This window comes from Chiloscyllium punctatum, chromosome 15 (assembly GCF_047496795.1).
Source record: "Chiloscyllium punctatum isolate Juve2018m chromosome 15, sChiPun1.3, whole genome shotgun sequence".
Classification (NCBI taxonomy): Eukaryota; Metazoa; Chordata; class Chondrichthyes; order Orectolobiformes; family Hemiscylliidae; genus Chiloscyllium; species Chiloscyllium punctatum.
The window spans coordinates 9717927-9741226 of NC_092753.1; the positions used below are offsets into that span (position 1 = coordinate 9717927).

At 40.9% G+C, this 23300-nt stretch overlaps 2 protein-coding genes across 14 annotated transcripts in view; one reads left to right on the forward strand and one right to left on the reverse strand.

Moving 5' to 3' along the window:
• Positions 1 to 1938, reverse strand: part of LOC140486035 (leucine-rich repeat-containing protein 63) — a 35370-nt gene extending 33432 nt beyond the window's left edge. For 3 of the 9 annotated variants that reach the window (XM_072584594.1, XM_072584603.1, XM_072584604.1), the window contains exons 1-2: positions 1828 to 1938; positions 965 to 1007 (exon numbers count right to left, since the gene is read on the reverse strand). The gene's annotated coding sequence lies outside the window, so the exon portion shown is untranslated. The other 6 variants (XM_072584595.1, XM_072584597.1, XM_072584601.1 and 3 more) reach the window with 6 other exon arrangements.
• The window catches only part of lcp1 (lymphocyte cytosolic protein 1 (L-plastin)), a 78280-nt gene continuing 56800 nt past the window's right edge, over positions 1821 to 23300 (forward strand). For 2 of the 5 annotated variants that reach the window (XM_072584588.1, XM_072584593.1), the window contains exon 1: positions 13411 to 13515. The gene's annotated coding sequence lies outside the window, so the exon portion shown is untranslated. Of the gene's footprint in view, positions 1960 to 2275; positions 2356 to 3253; positions 3323 to 13410; positions 13516 to 14613; positions 14760 to 23300 lie in introns of those variants that run through there. The other 3 variants (XM_072584590.1, XM_072584589.1, XM_072584592.1) reach the window with 3 other exon arrangements.

Sequence of the window (23300 nt, forward strand, 5' to 3'; positions counted from 1 at the left end):
TCAGGGAGGACAGGGTGGAGTGGATAAGTGGAAAAGGAGATAGGCAGGTAGGACAAGTCCGGACAAGTCAAGGGGACAGTTACTGAGCTGGAAGTTTAGAATTAGGGTGAGGTGGGGGCAGGGGAAATGAGGAAACTGTTGAAGTCCACATTGATGCCCTGGGGTTGAAGTGTTCCGAGGCGGAAGATGAGGCGATCTTCCTCCAGGCGTCTGGTGGTGAGGGAGCGGCGGTGAAGGAGGCCCAGGACCTCCATGTCCTCGGCAGAGTGGGAGGGGGAGTTGAAATGTTGGGCCACAGGGCGGTGTGGTTGACTGTACTCTCGTGTAATTTGTGTGGTCCATGTAGCAGCTTGGTCCTGGAAGAACGCATTCTCACTTTTACTGTATTGGTTGTAAATGGTAGAAATGACAATAAAGTTACTCTTGACTCTTGATTGATGTTTTAACAAACTCAATGCCAAAGGGAAATGTAGACAAAGAAAACAAATGTTACATTACATTATGAATTGAATCTCATGCATGTTTTGTGATTTTAAAAATATATATCTAGACTTGAAGTAACAAAACTTATAAGGACAGCATTGGCACAGTTGAAGTACTCATCGCAAAATAGAAAATTATGAATCTCGAACATAAAATAAAAATTTAACTTCAGTACAGGGCACTAAGGAAACGCTGCAATCTCAAAGGTATTGGATGACATGTGAAACTGAGACCCATTTTACTCTCTCAGGTGTGTGCAGCAGAAACCAACACATTGTTGTAAAGGGCAAAATATGTTTTGCCTGTGCCCTGGTCAACATCTACCCCTCAACACCTCCTGAAAGCAAATAATCTGACGATGGTCACGTTGGCGTTTGTGGACCTTGCTGCGTATAAATGAGCTGCCACATTGCAAGTAACATGACATTCTATATAAATGCCTGTCTTTGTTTCAATGTTTACAAAAAGACTATTGACATACTCCAAATCCTGTCTTCCGTCTTTCCACAGTGCTCCATCGTTCCCTATTACAGAAGGAAACAAAGAAAAAGCTCTGAAAGCGGTAGAGGACGTCTTTGCAGAGGCAGGCTGGCCAGCTCTTTGCTGATCCGCTGCGTAAAGGCGATTAATAACTTTGGGGCCCGGGTGGTACTTGTCCTTATCCCTGAGCCTCAAGGTCTGTCTGCAGGCATGAGGGTCCTGACAAGGTTGATCAGGAACAAACTGCCCTGGTCCCCGGGTTCGGGGTCGTGCAAACTTCAACAGTCACAGAAACGTTATGGCGTCGGGGGGGGAGAGAGAGAGAGAGAGGCCATTCGGTCCATTGGAGGAGTCGAACGGAAGGCGGGGCATTGATCCTCGTGGAGGGGGATGGTGGGGGGCACGCGGGGCCACCTTGTCTTCCGGTTCAACCGTTTTCTCCGGGGAAGCCACGCTCGCTCACCTGCGGCACCGCCGTCGCCAGGTTCCCTACCCAAGCAACCGCCCTAGCAACAACGGCCGGTAGCAACCGCCGCCGCCGCCGCCTCGCTCCCAGGAGCCGTCCACGCGCCGGGCCCCCACCCCACGCGCTCCCTGCAGCTCCATTGGGATCCAACACCTGTACAGAGTGGGCACTGGGGAGGGAAGGGAAGGGCGTTGCATTGTGTCCCCCCCGACACCAGCAGTACCCCCTGGGAGGGAGCAGCATCAACCTTTTGAATTTACCTTTTAAACGCCGTGCGTTCCCCCCCCCCCACAAAAAAAATAAAACCGAGAGGGCAACTTTTGACGAAAAGAAATGCAGCTCATGAGAGGAAAATGGGCCCAATAAGTCACTCGTGATTTCTCCCGACGTACTCGTACCCAGTGAGTGAGGCAACCTCTTGTCGCAATGGACCGGCAACATTTTGCATACAAAAAGGGCCAGCGTCAGGACAAGGGGAGGGAGCTGGCGTTCAGCGCTAACTCTGGCAGTAGAGGGAGGAACACTTGCAGGTACTTCGAAAGCTCTTGAGGGGGAATTTATTAACTTCCACATTCCCGTGCGTTAACTGACTCCCGGAAAAAAAAAGAAATCGGAGGGGAGTGGGCAGTTCACTTTAAGCTAAACGAATTGGTGGCCGTAATATATATAACATTGCATCCCTCTGTATTGACTAGAATCATGAATCATCGTATTTACAGCGCGGTTCAGTGTTAAATGGGCAAAACGGTGACTGACGTGCTGAGTACGTGCAAGTTGCAGTGCAGAAAAAAAAACATACAGCATGTTTCTTTTTCCCCAATGTCACCCTCCCTTCACTCAACGCAGAGAAATTAAAGCAGGGTTACTAGCCCTCGGGCAATGTGACAGGCTGCATTGATCTATCGACTGGGCTTTCAAATGAAAATGTAAGTTGGGGTCACTGGTGTAAATGTAGGAACTGTAGGAACCACTCTTTAATCGCAAATTATATGAATTTTCAAGATATAAACTTTCCTGTGTATTAATATTTTTCCATAAAAAGTGAGAATTCAGTCGACTTTTCCTAACCCTGAGTTTGTGCTTATTTCACCCCCTGTCATTGCTTTGGGCTGTTCTGCTGCTGCATTGCTTCACGGTGCATGAATGCGTTGGTTCGGAAGCCTGTGACCAAGAGTCATTGATGTAAAATTTTAGTACAGGCAGAGACTCCCGTTATTTATGCAAAGGTTACTAGAGCAGTAAATGCAGTAGCAACGAGGAGTAACTGAGGCAGAGGCGATTGCATCTTTAAAGGGAAATCTAGAGGGAGAGAGCAAGGCTGTAGAATTTGTTTAGGTTTGATCTAATCTTGGGGGGCTGCACAATGTGTGACCCAAGGAGCTATCTTTTAGTCTTTTTCCCTTTTATCATCTGTTTGCTGATTCTTGAAGCTTGAGTTAGCATCCATATATATGACCTGACAACAGCAATCAATTTCTATTCAGCTGCCACCATGCAGTCTAAGCCTTGATATCAGTTTGGGTATATTTTAAAAATCTCATCAATTCCAACCTAAAGAAAGAAGGAAAGTTAATGATGAAGCTGCTGAACAGTGGGCATGAATTATTGCCTTGAGGAATTTCTGAAGCAATGTTCTGCAACTGAAATGCTTGGTCTCCATCAAGCACACCAGCTTCCTTAGTGCAGATATGATTCCAATCAGCAGAATTTTCTCCCGATTTCCACTGACTCTAGAATCCCCATGGTCAAAAGCTGCCTCGATGTCAGGGACAGTTACACTCTCTTGGTCACTTGAATTCAGCTCTTGTCTATGTTTGGTTTAAGGCTGCAGCAACTCCTGGTGATGAGTGGTCCTGACAGAACCTGAACGCAGCATCACTGAGCAGATTATTGGTGAGTAAAATGCTACTTTATAATGTTCACTGTTCCTTTCAAGAGTGTACTAGACTGAGGAAAGCACCTCAGGTGTGTTAATTTAAAAATTCCAGAATCCTTATTGTTTTGGTGGCTGCTAATTTTAACATATTTTGACATTATGCTGATGAGGGCAATTGACACCTCTCGCCTTCCAATTACTCTGCAGTCGTGTGATCCCATTTCAAGTTAAGTTAGAAGATATGCTCAGATGGTTCTTCTTTGCTTGAGATCCTAAGCAAGTGGGAGAGTTTGTGTAGCTCTTGAAAATCCTACCTATGTGATGTCTTTAGTTTGCAGGATCGTAAGCATGGTGTTAAGCTTGTTTGTTTGTGTGTTAGAAAATGCTTTGGCAAAAGAAAATTCCTCTGAAAACCTGTCCCTTCAGTTATTCACCTCATCAGAAGCTCAGTGGTTGTGTTATGATATGACCTATGTTTTAATGCCCATGATTCATTGTTTTCTTGTCTTGGTGCATTTGCCGTCTGTTTCCTTGTCTATCTTTGTGGTTAACCATTTTATGGTGTTTTGCCAAGTTCTGCCGAATTCTGGGTAAACTGGGTTGAAGTTTCCCAAATTCCTGTCAGGGAAGATCTTTTATTCTGTGAATTAAGGAGGTTCGTTTCCCTGAATAACAGCAAATTTTCAAATTCTGTATCCCTGAGTGAGATTTGTGGCTGATCAGTTCTCTCAAATCATAAATTGTGCAGGGTGCACTATACCAGCAGGATTGAGCAACTTTGTTTTGTTTGGAAGACAAAATACTTGTTCTTTGCAAATTATTTTCAATTGAATTCTTCAACTGTGTTTGTGTTTTTTAAACCTACTGGGGCCCCATTGCACAAAACATGACTTGACCACTTCCTCTAATGATCAGGAACATAACTGCATTCAAGCCTCATGTCACCACTGAGCCATGAGCCATCTCAACTATTCCCTTTATGATAATTGTGCTGTTTTTGTATTTACACACTTCCCTTTCAAGGGGGAACCTGTAAAGCAGTGGAAGAGCTCATAGGTTGCAACATGAATATGCCTCGTCTGGCCCTAACAACCAATGTGGATCAGTAGGGAAATTTCTCCTCTGTAACAGCATCCCCTCGCTCACTGCATCCACTGGATTTCCTACTGACTCAAAGGTGGACATCACCATTAAGCACAAGGCCAACTCCAGTTTTGCTTTATTTGCAAAGATCCAACATTACCTGTATCCACAGCCAATTAAAAAATGTCTCCCTGGCCATTGGCTGGGACAGCCTGGTTACAAGACTTGACGAACTGTCCATTTGTCTTGGGCAATTCCAGTTCTCTCATTTTTGTTCTTAAGTCAGAGTTACAAAGAATATGGAAGTGGGGCATTCATAATGAAAATGCTCTGATTTAATTGTGGATGGATGCCTCGATTCCTTTTGTCTTTCATTGGTCTTCAAAGAGACAACAATATAGTAAAACAAGTATCTTGAATGTGGAAAATGTCCCCAAGGCACTTTCACATGATTGTAATCATGCAAAGCAATTGCACCACATCAAAGATAGAGATATTATTTGAGGAAAGATGAATCGGCATTGGAGGAGGTTCACTAGATTGATTCTAGAGATGAGGGGTTTGTCATACGAAGAGAGATTGAACAGTTTAGAGCTATACCCTCTGGAATTTAGGAGAATGAGGGGAGATCAAATTGAGTTATTCAAGAAGATAAAAAGTATGGATAAAATAGACATGAAATAGATGCTTCCTTTTGTTGGACACTCTAGGACAAGAGGTCAAAGACAGGATAAGGGGCAGCAAATTTAAAACAGTTGAGGAGAAACAACTTCTCCCAAAGGGTTTTGAGTCTGTGGAATTTGCTACCCCAAAGTGTGGTGGATGCTGGGGCAGTGAGTAAATTTAAGGAGAGGTTAGACAGATGTTTAATTGGCAATGGGTTGAAGGCAAGAAAATGGGGTTGAGGAGCATATCAGCCATTATGAAATGGCATAGTGGACACAATGGGCTAAATGGCCTAATTGTGCTCCTATATCTTATAAAATTATACTAGAACATTTTCTGCTCCAAATGTTGCTATGATGTCACAATACATGATTACAGTTATTGTACAGTGTTACTCTGTGCACGTGTAAGTGGCTTTGCATGCTGAAAACAGAAATTAGGGTATCGAACCTCATTACATCAACTGCTTGCCATGATTCAACTATTCATCTATTTTGGCAATATGTATGCCACTGACGTGAGGTAGAATTAAGTTTGTGCCATCAATATTTTCCAAAGCAAGGTACGTCCTATTTCATATCATTTTGAGTGTAAACGTTTAGATACGGGTCTGTTATCCTTTCAACTGATTCTAAACTGGCATTGTGTTTTCTATGCTACAGCATTAAATAAAACATTGATGCCACGTGTTTATTTCAGGAGAAATAAAAGAATGAAAGATTGCAAGACATGTTATCAAATTTAGATTGGTAAATTAATTTTAGGATGTTTGGGGAGTGTATTTGGGGTATTCATGCTCTGATCTTCGTTATGTTTGTTGTCTCTGTGCCCAACTAGTTCCATTTCTCTTTTATACTGGTGAGTGTAAGGCATACTGAACACCACCTGCTGCTTGGGAACTATCCTAGACAGACTACATCAAACCATTTTACTGTCGTCGCATGCTCTTGACTGGCTGAGCAGAACAGCTGGCTACTAATTGTTGCTGCCGTGTTACACCATGCATGCTTCTGCCAGAGGTTTTATTCTACTGTCTATTGATTTCTGACCATGGACGGGAGTTTTCAGATTCTTTCCTTCAGTATTTCCTGCAGCCAGTCATCCAAGCAAGTTGAAGGGTTATGTGCCAGTAACTTGGAGTTTTGACCAAGATTTTGCACAGTTACAGTGCAAATATTATTTAGAGGAGCATAGAAAATAGGAGCTGGAGTAGGCCATTCAGCTCTTCGAGCCCGCACCACCATTCAATATGATCGTGGCTGATCATGCAATTGCAGTATCCCATTCCCAATTTTTCTCCAGAACCTCTTGATCCTTTTAGCCATAAGGTCCAAGTTCAGCTCCTCTTGAATGTCATAGAGTCATAGAGGTGTACAGCATGGAAACAGACCCTATGGTCCAACCCGTCCACGCCAACCAGATATCCCAACCCAATCTAGTACCACCTGCCAGCACCCGGCCCATATCCCTCCAAACCCTTCCTATTCATATACTCATCCAAATGCCTCTTAAATGTTGCAATTGTACCAGCCCCAACCACTTCCTCTAGCAGCTCATTCTATACACATACCACCCTCTGCGTGAAAAAGTTGACCCTTCGGTCTCTTTTATATCTTTCCCCTCTCACCCTCAACCTATGCCCTCTAGTTCTGGACTCCCGACCCCAGGGAAAAGATTTTGCCTATTTACCCTATCCATGCCCCTCATAATTTTGTAAATCTCTATAAGGTCACCCCTCAGCCTCCAACGCTCCAGGGAAAACAGCCCCAGCCTGTTCAGCCTCTCCCTAAATCTCAACTCCTCCAACCCCGGCAACATCCTTGTAAATCTTTTCTGAACCCTTTCAAGTTTCACAACATCTTTCCGATAGGAAGGACATGCAGAATTGCACGCAATATTCCAACAGTGGCCTAACCAATGTCCTGTACAGCCGCAACATGACCTCCCAACTCCTGTACTCGATACTCTGACCAATAAAAGAAAGCATACCAAACACCACCTTCACTATCCTATCTACCTGCGACTCCACTTTTGAGGAGCTATGAACCTGCATTCCAAGGTCTCTTTATTCAGCAACACTCCCTAGGACCTTACCATTAAGTGTATAAGTCCTGCTAAGATTTACTTTCCCAAAATGCAGCACCTCGCACTTATCTGAATTAAACTCCATCTGCCACTTCACAGCCCATTGGCCCATCTGGTCCAGATCCTGTTGTAATCTGAGGTAACCCTCTTCGCTGTCCACTACACCTCCAATTTTGGTGTCATCTGCAAACTTACTAACTATACCTCTTATGCTCACATCCAAATCATTTATGTAAATGACAAAAAGTAGAGGACCCAGCATCAATCCTTGTGGCACGCCACTGGTATGTCTAATGAACAGGCCCCAAAAACTTACTGTGGGAGAGATTTCCAGATTTTCACAATTGCAACAGAGACTAAAATGGCTGCACTGGTCACCTGATTACAAATTAAGGCAAACTATGATAAACCCATGTGGAATAAACCAAACTGTAAAAAAAAATATTTTTATTTAAAGGCATCGAATCCCGCAAGCAAGTTAGCACCAAGAAAATGTAATCTGCTGTTTTGATTGCAGCTGTATTTTCACATATTGGGAGATGAAAGGTTGGTCTACTGGTTAGTTAGCTTGGAAAGACAGTGGAGCCAGACCCGGGAATATACATGGAGCTGTATTTTAGCAGCTGCTTTTGAGCAATAGGAAGAAGAGATGAATTTATAAGCAAGAACTAGAAGAGTTGCTCACTTTGTTTCTCTCCATGTTTCTCTCCATCCTGGAAAGCAGCAGAAGTAAATTGAGGACTAACCATTTTCTGAAAACTCAACAATATCTATAAGCTTTGCCAATGCAGAATATCCAAGTCAAACACTTAACCATTTGTAGCCCCAGGTTAAAAATCATACACCTCAATAAATCCCTGAGGACTTTTAAACTGGTAATCTTTATTCTCCCTGTCTGTATCAGAGAGTTTCCCTTTTAAACCTGTTACGAGTGCTTATGTCTCTCCATTTTGATGTCATGTTTTTGTGTTTTCAAGTAAGACTTTTCTTTCTTTTCACTGAGGAAATCTTTGTAATTGGCTTCTTTATTTAGATCATGCTAATTGCATCTTTAATTGACAAGTGATAGCTGCATGTTAAAGAGAAAAGTATATTTGTTTTATCTATAGATCCACAATGATTTCCCTGGAGATCAAAGTAGATGTGACAAATGTGACATTTAAACCCCAAGTAGGGGGCTGTTAGAGAGAGGACATTAGGACAGAGAAATGGATGGGGCCATGTCTGGAAACTTTGATTCCCCTCCCCCTGCCCCCAACACCCCAGCATCCTCTATTAGCGAGTTAAACATCATTCTGTGAGGAATGTTATTTCCCATCTTTGTTCTGTGTGTGATATCCGCATTGAATTTCATGTGCTGGAATTCTGTGACTGCCCCTTTTTTGGGGTGGGGGGGGGCAGTGGTAGTGTTCCTACCTTTTGGGTTCATGTCCCATCTGCTCCAGGTGTGTGTCATAACGTGTCTGAAAAGATTGATTAGAAGTAAGTATTTTTCTTGATTTTAATTGTACCTGTTCTCCATTGTAAATCAATTGTGCATGCATTCAGTTGTGAAAACAGGTCCATTTCATGAGTTAATTAACTGTAGTCAAACAAGAACTTAACTGGGGCGGCATGCCAGGGTCAGTAATTAGCACTGCTGTCTTACAGTGCCAGGGACCCAGGTTCGATTCCAACCTCGAGTGGAGTTTGCATGTTCTCCCCATGTCAGCGTGGGTTTCCTCCCACAGTCCAAAGATGTGCAGGTTGGGTGGATTGGCAATACTAAATTGTCCGTAGTGTCTAGGAGTATGCAGACTAGGTGGGTTAGACATGATACCTGTTGTAGTAGGGGCCTGGGAGGGATGCTTGTCAGAGGGTCAGTGTAGACTGGATGGGCTGAATAGCTTCCTTCTGCACACTCAGGATTCCATGATGTATAGTACTGGACATATCTCCCCAGTGAAAATGAATACCTACTGTTCCCTCTGTCTTAACTAATTGAGTCTGGATTAGTGGTGCTGGAAGAGCACAGCAGTTCAGGCAGCATCCAAGGAGCAGCGAAATCGGGCAAAAGAATCCTGATGAAGGGCTTTTGCCCGAAACGTCGATTTCGCTGCTCCTTGGATGCTGCCTGAACTGCTGTGCTCTTCGTGCAACACTAATCCAGAATCTGGTTTCCAGCATCTGCAGTCTTTGTTTTTACCTCCTTAACTAATTGAGTGTCTACCTTAATGTTTTAACAAGCATTCATGTGCCCAGTGTTTGCAAAGAATTCTTTTCACGTGGAACTTTAGTAATAGTTTTTGAAGAACTACTGTAAAGTACCTAATTCTCAGGGCAGAAGGCGGCTTGACAACTCTGGTTAGTACCGTTGCCTCACAGCACAAGGAACCCAGGTTTGATTCCAGCCTCGAGTGACTGTCTGTATGGAGTTAGCGTGTTCTCTCTGGGGATTTCACTGGGTGTTCTGGTTTTCTCCCACTGTCCAAAGATTTGCAGGTTGGTGCATTAGCCATGGTAAATGCAGAGTTATAGGGATGGAGGGGGTGGGGAGTTGCTGGGTCTGCTCTTCGGAGAGTTGTACGCCTCTGGCCTCTTTACACACTAAGGATTCTTCGATTCAATTACTTAGGTCCTGGTTGTCTTCAGCTGCTTTATCAGTGATGTCTCTTCCATCATTTGAAGCAGTTTGTACCCATGTGCAGCAAAGCCTGAGCTGATAAATTGCAAGTAATATTTGCATCAGCTGTCTCCAGCAAGAGAGCCTAACCACTTCCCAACGACATGCAATCACGTTACAATTCTCAACGTGATGGGGTCAGCATTGAGGAAGAACTCCGCTGTAACAGATTCATGAAAGTTGTGGCTGCTAGAGCAGCTGGGAGGCTGCGTATTCTGTAGCTAATTGTTCACCTTCACCCTTCAACAGGTCTCATCATACCAAGTCAACATTGTGGTGGAATACTGTCCACTCGCTTGAATGAATGTAGCTCCAGCAACACATACACAATTTGATATAATCCATTTGAACAGCTTCCCACTCTAAACATCTCCCCTTCTTGCCAATGTAGTGGCAGTTCTATGGTTTCATTGCAGCTGGGTGGCCCAAATTTTATTTTCTGTGGGCTGTGGCAAGTTGCCATGGCTTCTTTGGAAGTCCAGCTTAAACCTGAAACCACCACCACTTAAAAGCAGAGAACTACCAGGAGCATGGAAATGGCACAGTCACCAAGAGGTACCTCGGTATGACTTGGAGATATGTCTGCGGTCGCTCACGGCTGGCTCAGATCCTAGAACTTCATTCCTAACCTCTGAGGTCTTCAATGTATGGGTTGATACACCTCAAGAACAATTTCCCCTCCAAGTCCCTCGCACACCATCCTGTCTTGGAAGTATATCATTATCCCTCATTGTTGCTGGGTCAAAGTCCTGGAACTTCCTGCCTAACAGTGAGGGACCTCCAAGGATTGCAGCAGTTCAAGAGGGCAGCTCATCACCACCTTCTCAAAGTCAGTTAGGGTTGGGCAGTGAATGTTAACTTCAAGTGATCTGTGTCCTGTGAACATGCCATCTTATCAGTTGGGAACAGGAGTAAACAATTTAACACTCAAACCTGCCATGTCCTGTAGCAAGTTAATGGCTGATCTGATGTATAATTTCCAATCCTGCCCACCACTTTCAACTCTTGCTTACTAAGAAACTATCCCATTCTGTCTTAGAATCTTCCTCAGAAGCAGGGTCTTTGAGGAAAAGAGGTCCAAAGACTTCCCATCCTCTTAAAGAAAACCATGCCTCATCTGACTAAAATTGGCTACCCCATATATTTAAACAGTGACCCCTACTTGTAGATTCACTCCCAAGAGGAAACATCCTCTCCATTATTACCATTTCAAGATGACTCATGTTTCAATCAAATCTTCTAAATTCCTATCACAACTTATTACATTCTACAGCTTTCCTAATTACTTGAACCTGCACATTAACCTTTTTCTCTTGTTTTTGTTTCATGCACAAGGGTACCTAGCTGCCGCTGCACCTTGGAGCTTTGTAATCTCTCTCCATTTATGGAATACACTTCTTCCTGCCAAATTGGACAGTTTCACATCTTGCCAATTTATAATCCACTTGCAGATCTTTGTCCAATCATCTACATTTTTTTTTGTAACTTTCTATGTTCACTTCAAAACTTACTTTTCTATCTATCTTTGTCATCAGCAAATGTCATGATTTGGAGATGCCAGTTTTGAACTAGGGTGTACAAATTTAAAAATCACATAACACCAGTTCGTAGTCCAACAGGTTTAATTGGAAGCACTAGCTTTCTAAGCGCTGGTCCTTCACAACTGCCTGATGAAGGAGCAGCGCTTTGAAAGCTGGTGCTTCCAATTAAACCTGTTGGACTATAACCTGATGTTGTGATTTCTTTAAAATCAGCAAATGTAGCTGATTTTACTCAAGTCACTGAGAATTGTAGAAAAGTGAGGTGCCAGCACTGATTTCTTTCCAACCAGAGAAAATTATAAATTTGTACTTACTGTGTTTCTTGGTAGCTAGCCAATCTTTTATTCCTGATGAAGGGCTTTTGCCCGAAACGTCGATTTTGCTGCTTGTTGGATGCTGCCTGAACTGCTGTGCTCTTCCAGCACCACTAATCCAATCTTCTCTCCATGTCAGCATGTTACTCCCTACATCATGAGCCTTTATTTTCCACATTATCCCTTTGTGACATCTTCTGAGATGCCTTCTAGCAATCTAAATATGCACATTTACCAGCTAACCTGTATCTGTAGCTCATTATTACTTAATTAAATTCAAATAAATTGGTTAAACATGATTTAATTTTCACAAAGCCATGTTGACCCTGCCTGATCACTTTGAAACTTCTGTAAGTGTAAAACTATAACTTTAAAATACCTTAACGTCTTCCCTATGACAGATGTAAAGCTGACTGGGCGATAGTTTCCTTCTAACTCCTGTTTTGGATTAAGAGTTACATTTGCTGTCTTCCAATTTAATGGATTATTGAACTATCTTCCATGAGTCTAGGTAATATTTGACAACTAAAACCAATGCATCTCACTTATCTCACTAGCCACGTCTTTTAAAACCCGAGGAGGAAGACTATCAAGACCTGCTTCAACAATTTGCTGAGTACCACTTCACTGGTCATTGTAATTGTCCTGCCTTCATCTCTCCCTTCCACTTCCTGATTAACAGCTATTTCTGGGATATTACTTGCATCTTCAATAGTGAAGACTGGTGCAAAGTACCTGTTCAATTTGCATACAATCCTTTTATTTTACATTATTAGCTCCCCAGACTCATTTTCTACAGGACCAACAATCACGATGTTAATTGTTTCTTTTTATAGAAATTCTTCGTACCTGCTTCTTTTATATTGCTAGATAGCTATCACTCTCTCATACTCTGAAATTTTCCCTCTTTACTAATTTCTTAGTCATTCTTTGCTGTTCTTTATATTATGTCCAATCTTTTGATGAGCCACCTATCTTTGTGCAATGATATGTTTTTTCTTTTAAGTTTGATGGTATCTAACTACAGATGGTGGGTTCACCCTTGAAGCTTTTCTAATGAAAAGCACCTATGTAAACTTGTCATAGTTTAACAGCACATTTATATGCCAGTGGTTCAAATGTAGTAGCTCCAATGTGGCACAGTGTGATTGCGGATTACATGGGCAATTTCTGAAATAAATGCACATGAATTTATAATGGGGGAAAATTGACAGTAAGATTTGCATTTATAATGATTAGAGATCTAACTGCTAAAGATCTCATTTTAATGCAGATAAATTGTATATCGGTTTGCTTGAATGCTTGACTTCCTTTATAACTAAAATAAACTAAAAACTATTTCAATTGCAGAAAAGGGTTGTAGGGCTTAACCAGTATGTATGAAGCACATATTCATTAAAACAATAAGCACATCACGTGGAACTGTCTGCTTTAACTGGTTCTAAACTATTGAGGCTGCTAATGATTTGGTCCTCGTGATTATATTTCCAAATCAGTACAGTAAAGGTCTTTTCTTTTCCTTGACCATTTTAAGTTAGTGAAGGAACAATTTGCTCATCTTTATTTGATGCTCTAGGTTGAAGTTCTTAAAAATCTAAGAAATTATAGCATAAACCCTGTTTCAGAGATTAAGCAGGTGGAACCAATAAAACTGCTCATGACAACCATACCTACTATTCAATTGCCTTATAAAGGCAAATCTTGCAAATTTAGGATGACATGTTACCGCCACTCAAGTCACTTCCTTCCTGTTAATGCAATCTTTGACATACTCTGCATATGTTCTCTTCTGACAGAAGAAAGTGAGGACTCTTTAAGACAGCCACAGAGATTAAAAGAAACCACCCTACTTCGCTAAGGTAACAGTGAGAGTCGGACCTGTGTGTCTTGCCATAAGAAATTTGCTTTTCTGTGCAAAAGAGTCAGAGTTGAGCTTTCACGTGCTGGAATTAAACAGTCAATATGATTTGAACATTTCAATGCCGTAAGCATGTGATTATATATTGAAACGCAGGAAGCGTGTGGTGGGACTGTGGCAGTCAGGCTGTGCAAATGTAGTTGGCCGACTTAACAACTGTCACTTTGAAATCCTTGAAAGGAGACCATTGAAAGTTGTAGAATGCAGTATTTGTTAACTAGTTTGCTCTTTCTGCGGTACAAATTTGGCATGTTCTGGCCACATTATGCACCTTTGTTAATATTTAGCAAAGTTACTCAGCATTGTATTGGATGCAACGTGCAATTAATGCAGAGTTACGTTCTGTTAATGCGCCTTCTTTTGCTTTTGGGTCTTTTATTAGGTTTTAAAAATAGTACTTTCTGATTGAAATAGTGTTATTTGAAAGTCAGTTTTGCTCACGTCTGTTTTAGGCCCAGGGTATCTAAATCACTGGGAATTCGCCAACTTATTTATTAGCGAAAATCAAAATTGTTACATGGAATCTGCCAGTAGCTGAAAGCTCATTTTGATGATTTTTAAAATTGTATTTGAAAGATTCTAGAAAGGGAAGTCTACATGCGATTTTTTTTAAGTTCGAAGATCTTTAAAATGCTGCAGAACCATTGTGATGCAATTCAAAATTTATCTTTGAATTCTGTCATTAAGCTAAGGGTGGGTATTGGACCCCAATGGGTTTTCTAAGATTTACTGGGATACAACTACTCCAACCCAGCCAATAATCAATTTTTAATCCAATCGGGAATTCAGGTTTTAGCAATGAAATCACAGAAACAATCAAAACTACAGATTGCACAGACAAGCTAAGCAAGGTACTTTATTAAATATCTCCTGTGTTTTGTTTTGAGTGATAGTGTAGCATCATCATGAACTGATTCAGCAAGCAGAAGTAATGCTATTGTAGGGGAAGTTGGGAAACCAAATATTAAGGAACTAAAAGTTGCATGTTGCAACATGTATGGCATACTATTTGAAGTTTGCTTCTGAGGAAAATCTTGTAGATACATTATGAAAATATGGTCTGCCAGCTTCTCCCCTATTACTGTTGACAAATGTATAGAATGAAAGTAAAGGCAGAAACTACCAGGGAATACTCAGTAGATCTGGCACTGTCTGTGGATTTCAGATCTCCAGGATTTTGTTAAGGTGAGTAGCTACTGAGAATTGTAAATGGTGTTGTTAGCAATTAGATATTTAGGTAGAGGACAGTGAATTAAAAATAATATATAAGTGTACAGATCCTGTTGGAAGTACAAGTTGGTTTAGGTAGCAACGTAGAAAATGTAGTAAAGACAGCATTGCATGAGTTTTTTCACTTTCTCTGAAATCATCTGAAGTAAATAGTCATTTCTAATTCTGTGGCTGCAATATAGTCAGGCGGGAATTGGGTGGGAATCGCTCATAAGCTTTGAAGGCCTTAATTAGCAGTCAGAAAACCGTACTCATTGATCCACCGCCCCAACCACATTCAGTTTTTCCATTTCCCTCACTGCTCAGTAATTCACTATGTTGTCTTCCTCAGCTCAAAGTACTTGGAGGATACTAGAAGCACTACAGAAACACCAGTAATAATTGTGAAAACAGCACAGTGGCTCAAGTCCAACATTTCTTTGTCACTTGCTTCATAAATTGTGCCACTGTGCTGTTTTCACAATTATTACTTGTGTTTCTATAGTGCTTCTTGTAGCCTCCAAGTACTTTGAGCTGAGGAAGACAGCAAAGTGAATTACTGAGCAGTGAGGGAAAGGGAAAAACTGAATGTGTTGGGGCGTTGGATCAATGAGTACGGTTTTCTGGTTGTTTTAAAGCCCTGGAGGTTAAAAAAAAAATTGTTGAGGGTGATTGTTGACAAACAGAAGCCAGTGTTCTACAATTCTAAACGGCAGGAGAGGATACTGGAACAGGGTGGGGCGCGGCAATGGAGGAAGAGCAAGAACTTCAACATCGACAGTACTGGATCAGAAAGGCAGTGGAACATGGGTCCAGTAGGTACTATAGTGTGCTGGATTTGGTGTGGTCTTGGTGTGTGTGTGTGTGTGTGTGTGTGTGTGTGTGTGGAAGCCAGATTAAAAGTTCCTATATGAAGGGAGAGCCCTGGATAAGGTGGGAGCTAACATTTAAAGCCAAGATGCATTTCAGAGGATATATAAGACAAGAAAAGCTTAATCAGTTGGTCCTTTTGAGAAACAAGAGGATTGAAGGTGGGGTTCTTGAAGTGGGTGGCTGAAGGTGGTTTTAAAGACATGGAGACTGTTAATATGTCTGCACTCTTCAAAACCAAGTCCACCCATCTAAGGCTGAGGAAATGACATGTCTGTGATAAGACAGTGTCAAGTGGAAGGCCTCATTCATGAGGCTGATGTTTAAAGGGCTCAAGGGAGGAACTGGGGTAGATACAGGAGAAATATTGGTGAAGGTTCCATTGAGTAGATAACATGAAGTTGAAGGGAAAGTTGAGAGAGCCAGACGAACGAGCAGCAGATATTTGAATGTCCAGTTTTTGATATGAAGTTCAACGCTCTTGCATGTAGAGGGTGTGGTGAGAAGGGGAATGAGTGGGAGAGCTGAGGCAGGGGTCTAGTGAAGATGAGTTTGTGGTTATTTCTATTGCCCACAATATTTGAGGTATAGGAAATTGTTTCAACTAAAGGTAAAAAAGAGGGACTCCCTTCAAAGTGCATCTGCCAGATGCTTTTGAGAATAGCATAATCTTGTAACTTGCATAGCAATAAATCATTTTTTAACATATAACTGCAATAAAACTTCATTGCCTTTTTGGTTTGCTACTTTCCAATTTGGCATAACAAGTGGGAGTGAAATCTATTTGAAGTCCATGTCCTGTTTGTCAATATGAGTAGGTCTGAACTGTTTCTAAATTAGCCAGAATTGCCCCCAGCATGATGTTTCACCCAAAACTGGCTTGATTTCCCATCATTTCCATTGATTCAAATTAAGTGTAAATGTAGTGTACAACTGGTATGTATGTGCAGATGCAAATTTGGAATTTAAAAACAATCATTTTTGTTCAACTTGCATACTTCGAAAACAAACAGTGGTTGGGTTAAGGTGTGGGAGAATGAATGACTGACTGGAACAGTAGGGGAAGCAGTGATTTTTCTTTCCCCTTTTTTTTTTGTCTCCCTCCCCATCCCCCTTTCTCTGTCGCTTGCTCTACTTTAAACAAAGGAGAGTTGCTTCGAGTAGACAAAAAAAACTTTTCATTGTTGAATATTCATTTTTTGTTTAACACAGATTCAGCTAATATAGTTTGCTATTTGTTACCAAATCCATTTTTGCACATGTGATCAGCTTCCTTCTATGTGGTGTGCTTTCAAATACAGTGAAGGCTTGTAAACTTTTAGCTTCCTCCATACCCTGCAAAATTTTACTTCCCATAACTGAGGACCATTTTGTAATTTCTACAATGCATGACTGTGAATTGGTGTGATTAAAAGCTCAGCCATTCTATCTTGCTTTCTTAGGTTATCATATACTCAATATCACAAAATGAATCTTAAGAGACAAAATGGAACCTGTGCATTAGTCACTTCCTGTTCCTGCTTTGCTCTTAAGTGCTGACTTGAGGGAAACATCTTTTAACACCTTGTCAATTGAAATATAATCCAATAAATTATTTATAGTTCAATTTCAGACCAGTCTTTGGACCTGTTTAACAGCATGTATTGTATTTGCAAAAATGAATTTCAATAAGTGCTTTCCACCTTGTTGGAAATGCCTAAATCTGGAAATAACAAAACATCTTCCAAATAAGTATTGAACACTGAGTTTAGTTTCTGTATTGATACTAAATCTTTATTTTAAACTCTCACTAGGGGCACGAGTAGGGTAAGAATTGTCGGTTTGGGCTGACATTCAATGGTGAAAATAGCAATTTATCTAGTCCATAACCCCTCAGGAAACTCCAAGGCCATACACTAAGATATATAGTTTAAAATGCAGTGTTTGAATAATGCCTGAGACACCCTCGATCTCTAAGTGCTTTTCTATGAGATATATTTTTTTTGGAAAAAGTTTACTTTTTTACAAAAAATTATATAAAAATACAAATTTACAGGAAAATAGAAATAATACATTATTATATTACAATAATATTAACAATAAACTACCTACTACTCTACAGGATACAATTGTCTCACACTTGGTTAACTCAAGTTAAATTGAAATGAAATGACATTACAAACAAATTAAACTAAATTACATTACTCCACTCGCCACACTTCCACTGAAGCTCCCGTCCATGCGAGCAACAGTAATTATATCTGTATTTAGTGCTTCACATAAATTGGATTGCTTTCTGAAGTATAGTCCCTATCCTGACCTAGGAATTAGGTGTCACTCAGCATTGCCATTGACTTCTGGAGCAGTTTCAGTGTCAATCTGCGCCATCATTGCTACTTCCTTAACCTAGACCACACAATCTGTGTATGGCCCAGGTTTCTCGCACTTTGTCATTTGGGAAGTTTGTGCCTATTGGGTTTCCATACAATTATTTCCTTTCTGCTGAGAGTACACACAGAATTATCCAGTTGCTTAAATCTGTTGCTGTGTTCTGTACTTTGCCCTGACTAAATATAATTCCCTTGGGTATGCTACCACTTTAAAAATACATCCTCAAGATATGCACATGACTGGCAATGCCCAAGTTTCTGAACATGGCTGCTTGTTGAACCAATTAGCGGTCATTATTATTGGCACAGAATCAATGGGCTGAAGGGCCTTTTCCACACTCTTTAATTGTTAGGATTTCACAAAGCAGTTAAGAGCCAACCAGATTACTGAGAGTCTGGAGTTACATAAAGGCCAACTGGGTAAGGACTGTAAACTTTTATGTGTTTTCTACAGTAGTTGTCATGACCACCATTCCTGAGAGCAGCTTTCTGTTGCAAATTTTATTAATTGGATTTAAATTCCACCAGCCATTATGGCTGCAGTGAAAGAAGTACAATGTCTTACGTCTCACTGTGTAAATTTCTCACTGTCTTCAACACAGCTGCTGTCTCTAAGCAGTTTACCTGTTCAAATTAAATGGGGCCTGCTAATATCATTCTGGCCTGTAGTCTATTTTTTTTTCCTATTCAATCTGTTCTGGTATGATCTTACATACCTCAGAAGCTGATGGGGACTTGAACCTGGGGCTCCCAGTCCAGGGCTAGCGACATAACCACTGTGCCACAAGAGGACCCCTGGACTGCAGCCTAACATATCCAGTAATTAATGCTGATCTGTTGTTCATTGACCTAGTTAGAGTTTAAATATCTGAACCTCGTCATCTAATTATATTAGAGTGCAGTGATTGAAGAACCTTCACCTGTATTAATAAGTTTGAAATATATGCAAAGACATCAACTACACATTTGTTGATGGGCTGAAGCCTTATTCATGAGAGATGAGAACATAAATCAGACTGACAGCATGGAGTGAACATTACATATTGAAGGTGTCACCTTTTGGATAAGGCATTAGACAAAGGACCTACCTGCCCTCTTGAGTGCATCCAAGAGAACCTACTGCCATTATTTTGAAGTAAAGGGGAATTTTCCTGAGCCAGCATTTTTTTCACTTGCCCAGCATGACTAAGCAGAAACAGATAATTTGGACAATCTGGCTTGTGGGTGCTTGCTGTGTATATTGATTGCCGCAGTCCCAACATCCCATCACTACATTTGAGTACACCCCCAAGTATTTTGTCAGCTTTAAAGTGGCTTAGGACTTCGTGAGGTTGTGAAAAGTGCTTTACAAATACAAACCCTTCCTTTTTATTGGTTTCTTAACTTGACTTAAAAGCTTTTTTGCCTTTTGAAAGCCCCTAAGTTGTTCAATAGTACAATTTTGAGCTTTTAAAGTAAAAGAACACAAGGGGATTTTTACACTTTCAATTTGAGTAATGCTTACAATTTCAACTAAGCTTTATGGTTGATAAGAATGAATAGTATTTTCTGCGTACTATATGGATCATTGCAACCAAGTCAATATTATCTGCCAGTACTATGGAACTTTAACTTTTTGAGTTATCATATTTGTCTACCCTTTAAAAGTATGTTATTTCATTCAAAAGATTGCTTTTTTTTGTAAACCTGACCAATGAATACATCCAATTTTATAGATGTGTGCTGCTCATTCAATACGTCTGGGTCTATATTCTGTACCGTGGAAACTGACAAATTATCTTTTTAAATTTTAATAAATTGCTTTGAGTCTAACAGCGAGCAGCTGGGAGAAATAACTTCTGGCATCAATCTTTATGCAATTTCTGAACTCTGGAACAAAGCACCTATATGCAGCCAATTCATCTTTGTAACAGCACTCACAGCTGATCAGGATTGCACCAAAGTGTGAAGGAGATGATGATTATGAATTGGTTCCGATTAATGTTGGCATCAGCCTCGTTTATGGGTTTAGAAATAGGATTGATATGATTTGTAATGCCTCATTATTCATTATCTACTCAACATGTCATTGAAAATTAAAGATAGACCTCCTCAAATAGTTTAAGAATAGTTTTGTCCAATAGTTAAGTCATAAGGGTTTTCTAACTACAGACTAAGGAGAGGGGATTACATAAAGCATTTTAATACTAACAGACCACAGGTAGGCATCATTGTCCCCTACATTTTGCAGGTTGGTCTTGTGAAAAAAATGTTCAACTGTACAAAATACATGGCCACTAGAGGAGAGGAAAGAATAAATGATTAATTACAGTCAGAAATGATGAGTGTACTTTGAAATACTCGGCAACTTAAAGGCGCACAGAGATAGCCAGCTACTGTTAAAGCAGCAGCCGGTAATTTAAAAAGGCCACCGAAGCAATAGCCACGACTAAGCCTTCAGTAGAAGTCAATATCGATGGGAGTACTGAACAATACTGAAAATGCTTATGAAGACCGATGAGAATCTTAAAAGCCACAAGGGGATAAATCTGAATCATCAACCCAGAATAAATCAAGATATCAGACACCCAAAATAAGTTAAGTCCCTAAGAAGAAGGATGAAGAGTCTTGCGTTAAAGAAATACTAGACAGAGAAGCCAAAAGCAGGCTTAAATTACTATGTTTTTCATATATGACCACTACATGCCAGTAAATCATGTTCTCTCCATTGTACGATTGATCCCCAAAGTGAAGTAATTGTCAAATGCTCTGATGATATTCTCAAAAGATATCCATCTCTTCTCTTAACATCCTGTTGTTTTAAAATGTGGTGTGCAACAAGTCCTACAGAATAAGGGAAGGTGTTCATTTCTTTTCCTTTTTTGGATATTGTAAGTTTTTTCTTAATTGCAGGGTAATGGAAATGATTCGTAGTAAAGCTTTTTTATTAGGCTGGTTGGTTTTCTTTAACACCAACCAGCCTAATGGGAAAAGCTTTATATTATCAATCATTTCCATTACCCTGCAATTTTTAAAAAAATCTTACAATATCCAAAAAAGGAAAAGAAATGAACACCTTTCCTTATTCTGTAGGACTTGTTGCACACCACGTTTTAAAACAACAGGATGTTATAAGAGAAGAGATGGATATCTTTTGAGAATATCTGTAAGAGCATTTGACAATTACACTGTACTTCACTTTTGGGGATCAATCATACAATGGAGAGAACGTGATTTGCTGGAATAATCTAGTTGTCAAATGAGTCCGTTAATAACTTTATCAAAAGTTTCTGTTTAATTTTCCCAGAACTAATTTGAGACAAAGTTGTTGGAATTTCTAATGTATTTTTTAAGATGTGCTACAATTAGGAAAGGATCTCATCGGAGAAAGAACCGTGGTAGAAGTAGAAATCCAAAAATGAAAGCTAGACTAGCTCGAAGATCATCAGGCTTTGTCAACTTCCTAAGGTCCAAAAACAGAAAAGCCTTGCCTGAGTGACACTCTCTCCCTGCAGGTCAGTCTTAGTGGTAATGGCAGTGGCCAAGTAATTCTGAAATAAAAGCAAAATACTGCAGCTGCTGGAAATCTGAAGTAAAAAACAGAAGGTGCTGGAGAAAGTCCAACAGGTCTGGCAGTATCTGTCGAGAGAGTGAGTTTCAAGTCCACTGTTTGGGAAATGGTGGGTTTTTTACGCTGTTGACAAAGGGGAAGTAAGAGTGATTGGAACAGATTGTTCAGTCTCCTCCCACTTACATTAGTGATTTTTCTGGTGCATGACTTTGATTCCATGATTTCCAGTTTTCTGACTCTAGCTGCCTCCTCTTCACTGTAGAATGTACAATCCCTCCACACGTGCATCCCCCATCAGGAGTCTTTGAAGCCTCTACATTTCCTTCTTGGATAAAGTGGCCTGAACAGTCCCAGACCTTCACCTGGCTGAGCATGTTCTCATTCTGACTCATTTTCTCCAAATCCAAGGTGTGAGACCAGTTGTGCCGTCTCTTTTGTAGGGTATGTGGAACATTCCTTGTTCCAGTCCTATTCAGAGCCCCCACTCTTTCTCTGATATATTGATGGCATGATTAGTATTGCTTCCTGCTCTCACCCAGAATCCAGAATTAGAAAAATTAGTCAGTTTTATTTCCAATTTCCATCCTTCTCTCTCTAACACCAGGATCGTCTCTGACTCTTTTCCCCTCATTGACTTCACTGCTAACGCTTCTGGCGATTACCCCATTACAAACCCATTAACTCCCACACTGCATTGCCTCACACCATACTTCCTGCAAGGATTCTATTCTGTTCTGTTTTTCAGTTTCTGCTGCATCTGTTTTGGTGATGCCATCTTCCACTGGGGTGAGTCCGACATGCCTTTCTTTATCCTCCGCTTCGAGTTCACTCCCCCACGTAGATAGTCAGTACCCTCAACCGTGACCAATACATTTCCTACATTTCTACCCTAACCTACTCGCTGCTCTCCATAACGAGTTTTCCCAGATCCTCATATTTTCCATCCACCAGTCTCCACATTCAAAAGATCATCTTCTGTCATATCTAACATCTCCAGTAGTGTGCCACCAGCAAATGCCATGGTTGAATGGCGGAGCAGATTTGATGGACTGAATGGCCGAACTCTGGTCCTATGTTTTATGGTCTTTATGCATCTTCTCTTCCCCTACCCTGTCAGCGTTCTGTCCCTCAGTGACAACCAAGTCAACTTCTCCAGCACACCTAATACATTCATGGCATCTTCCCACGCAGTCACAGAAGGTGTAGCACTTGCCTATTCACCTCCTCACTGCCCAGGTCCCATACACACCTTACAGATGAAGCTGTATTACTTATATTTTGATCTAGTCGAGGCTCTATTTACCAACGTCACTTCTGGCGCTTGCCAAGTTGATGCCAGGATCATCATCCCTTTTTCATTCCTTTTGAGACTTGTTCGTAGTTTGATGCGACTGAGTAGCTTGCTGGACCATTTCAGAGGGCAGTTGCAAGTCAACCACATTGCTGTGGGTCTAGAGTCACATGTAGGCCAGACGAGGTAAGGACAGCAGATGCCTTTCTTTAAAGGGCATCAGTGAACCAGACAGGTTTTTATGACAGTCAACAATAGTTCCAGGACATCTTTTAATTTCAGAATTTTATTTTTGATGTCAAACTTCATTCATGTGTTGGGATTCGAACCTGGGTCTCCAGGGCATTACCAGGGTTTCTGAATTATGAGTCCAGCGACAATACCACAACACCATCGCTAAGAATCATCAGCATACTAAGTATGTTGTGCTTGAGTTA